This window comes from Egretta garzetta, unplaced genomic scaffold (assembly GCF_000687185.1).
Source record: "Egretta garzetta isolate BGI_Z169 unplaced genomic scaffold, ASM68718v1 scaffold18, whole genome shotgun sequence".
In the NCBI taxonomy this organism is placed as follows: domain Eukaryota; kingdom Metazoa; phylum Chordata; class Aves; order Pelecaniformes; family Ardeidae; genus Egretta; species Egretta garzetta.
Genome location: NW_009260616.1, coordinates 3217374 through 3229374, shown reverse-complemented (window position 1 = coordinate 3229374; position 12001 = coordinate 3217374).

Here is a 12001-nt window from a genome sequence, read left to right as displayed (position 1 = left end):
AGAAAAGGCAAGTGTTCATTTTAAATATTTGACTTTCATAGGGGCTGGGTGGGAGCAGGAGGGGAATTTAATGCCATTAAAAGAAATGTGGATCCAAAATTCCACTGAATCCCAGAAAAATTTAGATTACTCCACAGGTCATGTAATCCAACCTCCTGTTCCAACCAGAGCCAACTTCAAAGGTACACTGGAGTCCCAAGGTTGCCTGGGACACCGTCCCGTGAAGTGTTGCAAATCTCCAGGGCTGGAGAGGCCGCATCCTGCCTGGGCCCTGGTTCCAGCACGTGGCCCTCTCACCAAGACATCTGTTTCCCTGTTTTTCCCATGTGCGGGTGGAAATTCCCCTGCTGTAGCTTGTGACTGTTACCACTGGTCCTGTCACCATACATCTCTGAGAAGTCTGTCTCTGTCTTCTCCATAGCCTACTATTAATTTGTTACTTAATTTCAGAAAGCACTCTTCATTCCACAGAAAGGAGTGGAGACATTGTAGTAGCTAGGATAACAATTGCACTGTCAACTTGAAATGTTTTGTTTTCTTTGTCTAATTCTGAAAAAAAAAAAGGAAAAAAAACCCCACCAAAGCAGTGCTTTCACTGCCTGAATGTCAACAAGAACAAAATCTAGGCTTACCATCATCCTTGGATTAATTCAGTGCTTTCACTCTCAATGACATCATTACAATATTATTTTGAAAATAACTCTACTTCCACTCACCAAACTGGGGGGACTAAAGCTCTGCCAAAACAGTGCTGGCACTTGGTCTGCAACTAGAAAATCCTCTTGCATTGCCGTGACTTGAACACTTCTGATTTTTAGCAGTCTCCTGACTTGCAGAAGAAATCAGGGTGGAAATGGAAACACCCATTTAGAATGCATTTAATTTAAAATAGGTGTCCACTGTATTTATATCAGGGATGTTATTCTGATTTAATGTAATCAAGAAGGCTGAAGTGAAGGGAGGCTATTTTAAGAAGAGTTCATCGATTGCATGTGTGCAAAAATCCTCTACTGAACAAGTGCTGGGTGCATTCAAAGATTTAACGTGTGTGGATAAATCATCTCTGCACTGCAAACAAACACCACAAATTCTTCCTCTCAAAGAAGGGAAGGAAAAGAAAATAAGGGAAGCAGTCTTTACAAATACCATCGTACTTAGAGATTATTGCCAGGAGGCTATTGGAAGCTCTAGGTCCTCACAAGACAGAAAAAACCAAGTTCATCTGAGAACCGAGTCACAAAACACATTCCCTCTTTTTGATTAACAAGATACAAGGAGTAGATTTTCCTTCCTCCCAGCTTTGGACAACTATCCCCCAAATTAGGATCAGCTAAGCTGATCCAGAGTCACACAAACTCGTCTTGGTCCCCCAGGGCATTCCTCTGGTGCTCTCCTTCCCACAGGACAGGCTGTGAAGGCGGCATGTCCGGGCAGGGGAGCGCGGCTCAGTGCTGGAGAAGTGGTGCGTTCTTTTTAGACCTGCTGGATTGATGGGTCTCGTGTCCTGTTTTGCTCTGGTTTGTCTTTTGGACTCTCAGTGTTGGCTAAGCATAGGATATGACCTGTAAGCACCGCCGTGCTGTAGATGTTATTAATAAAACATTCTTATCTTCCCAGCACCCTCAGGACTATGGGATAAGCAAAGACCTGGACAAAACATTGCTTAAAGGAAGGGATGTGAGCACTCTTCCCCTTTCCATAAGATACCCAGCAGAGGGTGCAGTCCTCAGCCATACATGCGGCTGCACAGCAAGATAAGACTCCTTCATAAAATAATAGCAGGTTCTCAAATAAAAAAGAAGTTCTACTGGACAACTTCTAGAACTCCTAGAGAGAGTTCAGAGGAGAGCAACAAGGATGATTAGGGGACTGGAGCATCTCTCCTATGAGGAAAGGCTGAGCGAGTTGGGCTTTTTTAGCCTGAAGAAGAGAAGACTGAGAAGGGATCTCGTCAACACATACAAATATCTCAAGGGTGGATGTCACGAGGACGGAGCCAGACTCTTCTCAGTGGTGCCCAGTGACAGGACAAGGGGCAATAGGCACAAACTGAAGCATAAGAGGTTTCAGTTGAAAATGAGGAAGAACAACTTTTCTTTGAGGGTGACAGAGCACTGGAACAGGCTGCCCAAGGGGGTTGTGGAGTCTCCTTCTCTGGAGATATTCAAAACTCTCCTGTATGATGTCCTGTGCAACCTGCTCTAAGTGAACCTGCTTTAGCAGGAGGGTTGGACAGGATGATCTCCCGAGGTCCCTTTCAACCCTTGCCGTTCTGTGATTCTGTGATTCTCTTTTTCCTTCTCAAAGTCACACAGTGGCTCAAGAGCTCAGGGAATGCCAACAGATTGGAGGTGTCTGGGAGTAGCGCTGAGGAGGGCGGCGGCAGCGTGTGAAAGGGAGAGGAAGAAAAGCACTGTGGCCCCAGGGTGAGGCGCGAGAGCTCCAGAAGCAGCCAGGCCTCGGGGACAGCAATGGGGCCGGGGGCTGGCACACCTAGGAACGGGGCAGCCTCAGGCGGAGGCAGGGCTGAGGCACCCTCGCCCGGTGTGCCCTCCTCACCGTGCTTCAGGCAGCCTTTCAGATGTGTCAGGCGGGAAATGTGCTGTTTGCTGCGGTGAAGCAGCCAGTAACACAGAGTTTTCTAGACCTCTGAGGTGATTTGAATTCATTTCCATTACCTGGGATGCTTTTCCACAGCAGAGGCAGGATTGCTCCCCTTGCGGACAGAGGTTTTCTGCCTGTGTGTCCTAGCACACTCTTAAATGCACTTTGGCAAGGAAAAGGTGAGGAACATGTTTTCTTTTCCCCAGACACTGAATCCACCAGGGATTGCTTTTTTCAGAAACAAATAGACCCAAAAGAAGAGAGATTTTTAAAACTTAAAAGGTTGGAAAGGAAGGCTCCTTGCCTTTTCAGTTCCAGCACACAGAAGTATTCCCCATCGGTGATGAACAAGGTCCATGGGAGGCCTCAGCCAGTGGCTTGGGTAAAATTTCTCCATCCAAATCTTAGCTGATGTAAACCACTCCTGCTTAACCTAGACCCAGAAGTCTGGAGGGTTAAAAACAATGAAAAAAACCCATTGGGGCAGGGCTGAATTATTTCTTACAAGGAAGACTACAAACGTGTATTGCTCTCTCTCCCCACCCACCCCACCCTGTTTTTTTCAAGAACAAGTTTAAGAAAAAAAATGAAAAAATGGCAATGTAAAAGCAACCTCCTTTTTGCATCATTTGCAGCTTGGCTGGCCTGGAAGTGCCCTGGGAAGCGCACCGCAGCGGTGATCCCATCCCCTAATACGAGGCAGTGTTTCTGCCGTTCCTCCATGTGCAAGTTGTTAAGTCTTCCTGGCTTTCGAGCACTGTTTCTGAAAGGCAGTCTTTCACCTTCTCATCTCTTTCAATGTTCGTCTTTGTCTGCTTTACTGACATAACTCTTCTCCTTTCTGCTTTGCTAGTTTTTGCAGTAAATTAAAATAGCGTGCATGCTTGCCATTATATATGTCATTTCAAATAGAAATTTTCAATCAATTTTGTATATCCTAGTACATTTGAAAAGCAGCATGCCTTGCTTGAAATCCCATTTCTGACATTCAGAAGCAACACCAGCATTTTTGGCTACAATCCTTTTAATTACTTTTTGCTTTGATTAAGACAGATTTATTTCCCAGAGTTATGTGTTTGCACAAAAATACAAAATACAGAAAGATCCTATGTCAACAAAATGACACTGGTTTTGCAAATTACCCTGACTGCAAATATTTGTCACTCGAACATCTGTCAGAGCTGTACTTCCTAGAAATATTTATACTAAATTTTTGCTCAATGCAGATGGAAAAAAGGGTGGGGAAGGGAGCTTAGAGGCAAAATGATACAGTGTAAGAAATACAATCTAATCAAGTGTCTCAGGTACATGGATATTAATTTTGCCTACTGCTCTTTCCTTAATAATGCTCAAGGCTTCCTGTATTTTTTGTTTCCTTCCCCTGTTACCTCAATTCAAGAGGTTCAAGTGGCAAGGGATGCTGATAAATTTCTTAACATAATTTCAAATAGAGCTAAAATCAGTATTTTTTTTTCTAGTGGAGCCCAGATAACAGCTGAACCCAATATTACTTTTTATATGAAAAACTCCACATCTGATCGAAACTCGAGAAGGCACGTACATGCCTGGGAAGCAGTTGTTGAAGGAGTCAGTCTGTACCTGCTCCATCCCAAATGATCCAGCTGTTGTCCAGCTGACATCCATCTCTTGCGTAAAATTTACCTTCAGTCCCTATGGTCAAAATAACAAATGGCTAACGAGCTTTCATCCCAAGTTGGAAACGTAATGAGCTCTCCACAAACATCTTTGAAAAGAAGGCATTAACCAAATGCTTAGGCACTGAGGATAGGATAGTTCTAATTGAATAAAATACTCAAAAAGCCCTCAGGATGTTGCTGACTCTACCAGCTGCAGCTTGAGATGTGCTTCTGGCTGTTGAGGGGCAGAGTGGGCCAGCACCATATGCCAGGTCTTTCAAGATAAATGCTTAATAGGCTTAAGGAGATTTCTAGTTTTGCTATAATAAGAACCTGAGAATGGCCCTACTGGGTCAGACCCCAGGTCCTCCAGCACGTTGCCTCCAGCAGTGGCCTGCAGCAGATGACTGAGGAAGAGAGCAAGACCTGGCTGACAGAGTATGGTACTCTCCCAGCCTCTGCGGTCAGCCCGAGTTACAGGTGTTTTCTTTGCATTTAACAGATTTCAGTGGATTTTTCTGTGATTTTTCTTTTGTGATTTTCCTTCTTCAAAATCCTGTAGACATTTGGCATTGTCAGTTCTCTCTCTGCCGTACCTGCTCTGGTGACAGGTTTGTAACACACGGCCTGTGCTGCCTGGGCTCGTATGAGGATTTCTGAGAGGGTACGGAGACAAAACAGTAAGCTCCTGGGGGAACAGCTTCTGAACAGTCACTTGCAGCATGTTTCTAACCATGGGAAAGGCAGATGGGTGTAGCAAAATCACCACCAACCAGGTGCAAATGCACTAGAATATACATCCTAGGAAGAATAACTTGTATTTTTGTTCAGAAGCTGGAGGCATGTTTTAAATTTCACAATGACTTTAGGCTGGGTAAGGAAGACCAAGTCTGTGAATGGCCAAGCTGAGGCACAGCAGGGTCCACAGAATTGACTCTCTCTGTATGACTCGGGGGCAAAACTGGACTAGGAAGCTGGTGTACTCTAACCACGGTGTGCGTGCTCAGCTAGGGACAAGGCATGGCTGTAAAAGCAAAGGGAATGATCAGAGTGCTAATAGGGTTTTTTTTCCTAAAACATCCTTTTGAAAGCTGGAAGCCAGTTTGGACTAGGAGTAGTTTTTCCAGCACAGAACAGGAGCATGTGGCCAGTTTCCACATCTTGCTGTCTTTGCGGGAAGAGTAGCCCATGGACAATTCCTGACTCTGCGTTTACAATAGACCAGAACAACAGTCTCCATCCTCCTTTATACCCACAGCAGCTCTTTGATTTTATCATAGCGTTGATTTATAATGTTAGAAACTCTAGTGTTAAAACCAGGAATATCGGATATTTCCCAAGCTTCCTTGTAGACCCAGCATATTCTCCATAGCTTTGAAATCTGCAACATTTATGGAATCTTTTATTTTTCCCTGTATTTTACTATTTTGACCCTTTGTTGACCAGAACAGGGAACCTGCAGATTCCCTGATTAGGTGCACTTGGCTGAGTACTAAACCATAGGAGCTGTAGTAGCAGTATCCAAAGCTGGCAGCTCCCTGGAGAAAGGAAGCTGCCCAAAGCACCCTGATCCTTGTGGTTTCAGGTTTGCTGTCAGTCTGGGCAGTGCAAAGGCACTGTGCTGAGGACAGCCAAGGCCTTACACAAAATTTTGAAAAGTGGTCAGTAATGTCGGCTGTCCCAAAAGGCCTGAGGTTCTGGAAGAAGATGCTCAGCATTTTTTAAAAAAAACATATTTATTTCAGGCTGGGTCCCTGAGAGCATGAGTAGGTCTTGGCAGTTCATTTTTGCAAGTGAGGGCTTTTTGGATGCCAGCTCAGCATTGTGCTGAACATAAAAAATAGTATTATGCACTAGTCATGGAAAAAACTTGCCTTTTAGGATTTTTTCCCACCTCATTTATTTACGGGGGGTGTGGGGAGGAGTGTATGAGACCTGCACCTTCTGTGTGGCCAGAAAATTTTCATTCTTTCGTTATTTACATTTCTGACTTGTCTCCAAACTTAACACCTTGCTATACCCATCCCCACTCACAATTGTTTGATGTTAAAAAAATGTTACTGATCAATTTGCTTTGAACCTTCTCCTTTTTTTCTTTTTAATATCACTAACTTTCACTTTTTGCGTGCTTGCAGATTCTGCAGCACAGGGTGTCCTCCTGTTGTCCTTGTTTCTGATGTTAAAAAACCTGCTCCATCCTTTTGCAAGCGACTTTCTTCTACTAGCCTGCAAACAACAAAAGAGGCTTTAAAGATAAAAGGAAGAGGAAGCCAGATTCGCTTTTTAATAGTCTGGGGAATGGACACTATCCCCTAGAACAGGGGAGTTTGACTGCAAAAGCCTAGAAATGATTGAATTAAGCTCACACATGTAATGTCTTGTCCCTGCAGGACAGCCCCAGGTGGACTTTCAGCACTGGTCTATTGCTAAAAAGATATATATATAAATATATATATAAACCCCAACAAACATGGTCTGGAATCAATATGATATTATTCTTTCCTTTTCTTGCTTTCCACTTAGCTGCTTTCAGCCTGACAATGCCGTAACCTTCGGAGTCACCTCTGCAGAGATCCTGCTCCCTCTGGAGCAGCCATGGATGTTTTGCAGCCATTTGCTTCTTCCCTAAGGTCAGATAACAAAAGTCTCACATCTAAACATTTGTATCTTCTGGTTCATGCTTTTTCTGGCTGAACACAGAATCTGCAGAATCTTGTGTGTTAAAAAACGATACAGATTTATACCGGAGATTTTAATTTTGAATGCTCCTTTTTTCTCATCTTACTACTGCTTAATGTGTTTTCAATGGCCTTCCATAGAATTTCCTCTTTTTAGAGGGGTGCTGGTGCCCCCTATGTTCATATTAACTCCTCCAACCTCAGCACTTCTTTCTTCACCAATGTGCTTTCTTAGAAAGCTGGGGTTTTGCTTACCGTATGATGTACTCCAACATATCAAAGCAAATTTTCAAAGCAATTTTCTAAAAAAAAAACCCCAAAACGCCTTACACAGCAATTTACTCTTTGACTCTTCAGATGTAATCTTCTTAGATTGATAACCTAATTTATTAAAGAAGAACATGTTATCACACCATTTAGGAATATTGCAATTCTGCATCAATAATTAACTGCAGCTTTTTTTTTTCACCTGGAGAACTAGGCGAGGCCACTGAAAATAAACATGTATTTTTGGAAAGTATTGTTCTAAACATGTCAAAGCAGCAGTATTTCTTCAGTATTTGTATACAGCGGAAATTGAAGGTGCAGGATGATACAATCATGCTGCAGTTTTCATTTCCTGCATAAAAATAAGCTGCGTACTACGAATTAGAGAGATCAGACAACGTTTGATAGATTCTCAATTCAGGAGGTGCAATGATCAAGATAAGCTGACATGATGCCCTGAAGAGTAAGATTGTGAACGCTTTAAGCTCAGAATAACGTTATGGTAGGTCGCTCGTGGGCCTGTTGTCAGATGATATGTTCTGGCCATGGAGAAATGAGTAAGAGTAGGTTATGTCTCCCATTCACTGACTCAATGTCAAAGCTGATGCTATCTGGTGGTGGATGTCTTACTGTAAAAGAGCTGGTGACCTGTATTTTCTAGTTGTTAGTTGTTTGCAAAACAGTAATCAAAGGTGGAATTCATTCTTCCACAATGGTCAGCAAAATGCTAAGGGCTTGAAGAGGAGACGTTCTCCTCAGGTCAAAGCAAGCGTTGATCTATTGGGACACAGTAACTTTGGGGCTACCCATGCAGGTTTCCCAAATATGCCCTCTTTTTTCTGCTGGATACTTTGTCCAAGCAGAATTTGGGCACCTCTACCACCTGTCTGTTTTTTCTGGACCAGTGACCTCCTCCCTAGAGCTACAGCACAGTAATTCAAAACAGGCCCTGTCCCTAGGCGATAGAAATGGGTGTGATGCTGCCACAAAATGACACAAAGATTTGCTGTGCCTGTGCCCACAGGGCGTGTTAAGCCTTGGGCTTGCAGCCCGGGTTGCACTTCTGGTCCATGCAGAAACCATGCCCACGGAGCACAGGCAGTAGTGCCCGTACCTCCTGGGAACAACGTGCTGGTCGCTCCCCTGGCACACGTTGTGCTTCGAGAGATGCCAGGTAGGAAGGTGGCAACCCGAGGCCATCGAGCAGGTTACGCTGCCCTGTTAGTACCATGGATGCAGTGTGAGGAAATGGGACTCTGTCTGCAAAAGCATGACAACTCTTTTTTATAGTTCTCCTACAAAAATATATCTAATACACTTACAGGTGTTGATACCGAAGGAGATTCTGTTCTTAAGATGGTGAAAAATGCAAACTAAGACGACAAGTTTTGTTACAAGCAGATCCATTTCTGTTCATGGTACCAAGGTTTGGGATCCGATGTGCGACATCTTTAGGTGCCTAAAGATGCAGGAGGCCGTTGTTGAAAGGAATAGGAACCAACACCAAGGTGATCTGAAATTGTGATTAGTATGGGCATGGCTACATCATCAAGCTCCTAAACAATGGAAAAGATGGATAAACCCAGCCCTCACACCACAAACACCGCCACAGTGAGCAGCAGGGGTTGTGATGGCTCAGACGGTTTTTGGTACAGTGCCTGAAGCGGGTGAGCCTTGCACAAACAGCATTTGCCCCTTCCTAAGAACTGTTTTAGCTGCATACTGCAGGGGAATAAAGATCTCCTGGCATAGCCAAAACACGGACTTGTACTACATTTCCAGGGCTTCTTAAGATGCAATAATAAAATCAACTCTTGATATCATGCAAGGAAAGGTTCTGTGATAAACCAATACAGAAAAACAGCCTGTCCGGTTTTTGGGAGCTCTGCGTGTTTTGGAGCATGACACGTGGTCAGAGCTGGCTATTTGCCTCGCACGTTTGCAAAAAGCGCAATTGTGGGGCATCTGTGCTCAGCCTGCCTCATGCTCTCCGTTAGCGGAGGCTTGGCTTTTTCAGCCTGGGGGGCCAAAACCCAACCTGCCACCCATTGCCAGAGGGCAGGCAGAGCGCACAGCTGTGCAGATGTGCTCTGGTGACACTGGGGATGAGCCCTAGTGAGGAGCCAGCGAGGAGGGGTCGCATGTACAGTGCTGGGCGCCCCCACTGCTCCTGCTGGGTCTGGGCTGCCACGGGGGCAGAGGAAGGCAGTGGGGTGATGAGTGTGGTGGGGCTGAGCAGCCCTGCTCTGCCCTCAGCTACGGCCTCGTGTCCGTCCACCCACCATTTCTCTTTTGCCGTCATGATACACTACAAGAAAGAGCTAACTTTATGAAGAAAATGTAAGTGATCCTCAGATTTGGATGCTCTCTTTTTCCTGATAGTTAGCTCTCAGTAGTTTAACACAGCTGTTACTGTAGTGCACCCATGGCTTGCCAAGGGCTGCAAACAACACGTACAAGGAGCTTTCTAAAGGCTTGGACTTATTTTTCAGAGCTGATAGTTCCTTTCTTGTGACGATATCCTCATATATAACTCTGCCCTCCTAGGTTACCCCTGCCCTCTTGGTTTACAGCACAGCAGGGTAACTACCAAGTGCTGGGAACTGGGGTAGAGCGCCTTAAGAGCTGAAAGCAGTGCTTTTGGGTTACGACTGGGATTGCAACTTTGCTGTCCACTGCCTCAGATATTTATAATTACTTTTAGCATGGCTTAGGAGCTGTTTCACTGATTATCTAGACAATTAGCTTACTTCTGAGTCTATATGTTGGACCAACCTAACAACTGTGAGGAGCTTGGCATGCAAAGCGACTTCCACCTCCCTGGTCCCCTAGAAAACCAGCACTTTCACAGACACTGAAAAGAGCAGAAATTAAGAGCAAGCTTATTTCAGGTTTGTGGTCGCTAGCATAATGCCAGCAGAAGTTTGGTCAATGTCTCTGAATGCAGGTGCCAAGCTCTCGTGCAGAAAGCTGCCATCTCTTGCATCTGCAGGTCCCCACAACCTTCTCCACCAGCTGCACAAGCTTGTATGCAATGCACACAAGAGCTGCAACGGTTGCTCTCATCTCTGTGCATGCCTTGTGAAGGCAAAAGACCCCGTAAACAGTCTCACCTGCAGTAACAATCACAGGTCTTGTTCTGCTGTGGGAAAGACGGATTAATTTGACCTGGTCACAATAAAAATTTGGATAAACTGGGTTAACACAATCTCAGTGTATTGGGATTTAAATGCCACCACCAGTAAATTGAGGGAGAGCAGGAAGCACTAAGTCTCAGCAGTACTAAACTGATCATGTTCCACAACTGTGGTCTTAATCAGATTGTTTTGCACATATACAATATGCACAATGCAGCTGAGCTGGTGGCAGTATAAAGAAGTTTTATCTTTTTACTCCCATTCCTATGCCCTTTTAAATTCATACCAGAGATGATGCATAAATAGAAATTTAATTTTCTTTCCTCTTCCCATTGAAAAGAAACACCCCCGCCCCCCAAAACCTCATTTTCCAGCATTGCTGTCACCTCCCACACATTTCACATATTTTAAAGATTCACCATGAATAAAAGCACACGCCCACTTTCAAAGTAAGCCAACTTTTAATTTATTTTGGAAAAAGCAAATAATAATGCTCCTTCACAAGGACAGGCTTCTTGATTTGGAGATCGAGAACTCAAAAGCCTTGCTAGCGAGGGCTGCAGCTTCCGTACCACGGGGGGACCCTGCAGAAGGAGGGAACCTCTGAGGAAAGGAGCTGGTCCTCAGGCCATTCTCTTGTCGAGTGGGTTTGAGCCGTGTGGGAGCAGGAGGGACGTGCAGGGCCAGGTGGAGGCTTCCTGCCCACGCAGGAAAAGGGGGCTGTTTGCGGAGGTGAGGATGACGGGCGGCTGTGGGGAGGGGAGCTGTGGCAGGGAGGCCTGGCACAACCATGAAGGGCTCCGTGATGCTGCACTGGCACCACCCTCAGCCTGGACCAGCCAGGCTATGCCCAGCTCCTTCTTGCGCACAAGCGGTCGGAGAATTAAGTCAACACAGCCTTCAGAGGAGTGCCTGGAATTGCTTTGAGCTGGAGGAGACCGCAGGCTTTCTGGCCGAGATTGCCATAGCCAGCCAGCTAAATAAAACATGGTTGGAAGCAGCTACATGGAGAGAATCGCAAGGCAGTGATCGCTGTCAGACATCTGGTTTATGCCTCCGGAACATACTTACATGGAGAGGCTCATGCAGATCAAACAGGGCTTCAGCAATGAAGCTGAGTGGTAGGAAATGGTTCTTGGCATTGCTAGACAGGGAGAGGGAAAGCCCTGCCAGCCCTGTGCCACCACCCCTGGTGACAAAGCATCAGGCTGGGCAATGAGCTGAGCCTACCCTGCGGGCGACGTGCAGCACGCACAGCGTTCACCTGTGAGCTCCTGAGATAGGCTGCACGGGTCGTTGCTTGATACGTGAGGGAAATTACAGATGTTTTGATCAGTTAAAACTACTTTAAACTATGTAAGCTACTCATAAAATTTTCAAGCTGAGTCTGGGAAAATCCAGGCTTCTGCTCTAAAAAGAGACAGGGGGCCAGCTGCCACTTCTGTCCAAACAAGAGGGGTTTCTGCCAGGGCCTTCTCCAAGGCAGCTCCCCAGACCTCAGCGCTTCCTCTCCAACCCCAGAAGCTTGGCCTGACAGCACCCATGGCAAAACACTCGGCCTCACCTCCGAACCCTTCCTGAATTTTCTTTCACACCTGAGAGCTGCTGGTTCAGGGTGCTGAATTACAGCAGCCCAGCTCTGCAAGCGAGACTTTGCAGGGACAGAGCGCTGGAAAAG